Source organism: Triticum dicoccoides, chromosome 7A (genome assembly GCF_002162155.2).
Source record: "Triticum dicoccoides isolate Atlit2015 ecotype Zavitan chromosome 7A, WEW_v2.0, whole genome shotgun sequence".
In the NCBI taxonomy this organism is placed as follows: domain Eukaryota; kingdom Viridiplantae; phylum Streptophyta; class Magnoliopsida; order Poales; family Poaceae; genus Triticum; species Triticum dicoccoides.
In genome coordinates this window covers 487,481,716-487,482,801 of record NC_041392.1, presented here as the reverse complement: position 1 = coordinate 487,482,801, position 1,086 = coordinate 487,481,716, and positions in this window count along the sequence as shown.

Below are 1,086 nucleotides of genomic sequence, written 5' to 3'. Positions count from 1 at the left end.
GTTAGATGAATTAGCTAGAGTTTGCATATAGAATTTAAAAATGTTATATTTGCATATAGAATTTTGACATATGCAATGATATCATTTTTTAAATTTGTATATAAGAAATCACAATCCAATAATTTAAAAAATGTTACATTTGCATATATAATTTGTTCTCGGCGATGCCCGGCCCGCATCCTCGCCGTCGACCCATTCGCGACGACGTCCTGCTTCAGAGGACCCATGTCCGGGGCTGGGCTACGCCAGGCTGGCACTGGGAGGTGCTACCTTCAGGGGCGCGCCGCTTGGTGAGGAACCCGACCCCGGGTCCCGTCATCGACTTTGAGCTCCTTTGGTGGCGTTCGCGTGGGCCACTTTTTGGTGCGGAGGGAGCCGGCCCCGCCGGAGGTGGTACGTCACTGTGTCAGGGAGGAGGACGAGCACGTCAGTCGCTACATGGCTGCTATGGACGTTAGGTTCTCCAATACCTGGCAGGTTCTTCGGGGATCTCAGCCAAGCTATGATCCTGTGATGGTTCCTTCTCTTTGGGTGTCCACCGCTCGCGCCTCAGGAACCGCGAGTGAACTAGATTATTCTGTAGTATTCGATCTTTATTAGCTAGCTAGCTAGTGATATATTCGATATATAATATTTGAGACGATGTATCCGAGATTATATATATTATTTGAGATGATGTATTCGAGATTATATATATATTATTCGATAATATTCGAGACGATGTATTCGAGATTATATTTGATGATGCATATTATGTACTGTGATTCATTTTTTCAATATTGATTGCATGCATGCATTGTAATTTCAATACTAGATTGTTTTATATTTCTTTTGGATTTGTTAAATAAAAGTTATGGCGGACAATACCGGCAGAGAAGGAGAAGAGGCCCTGTTCGAGATCATACGCTCCCCTGGCCGGCCAGATGATCAGAATGCAGAAGATGACGGCTCCCAATATCTGAACAATACCGGGAATGGTGATATGATATTCGATCGTGACGACCGAATTAATGAAGTCCAAAACTATGATTATGACGATGAAGAAAATGTTGATCTTGAAATAACAGAGACCGGCGAGGTATATTT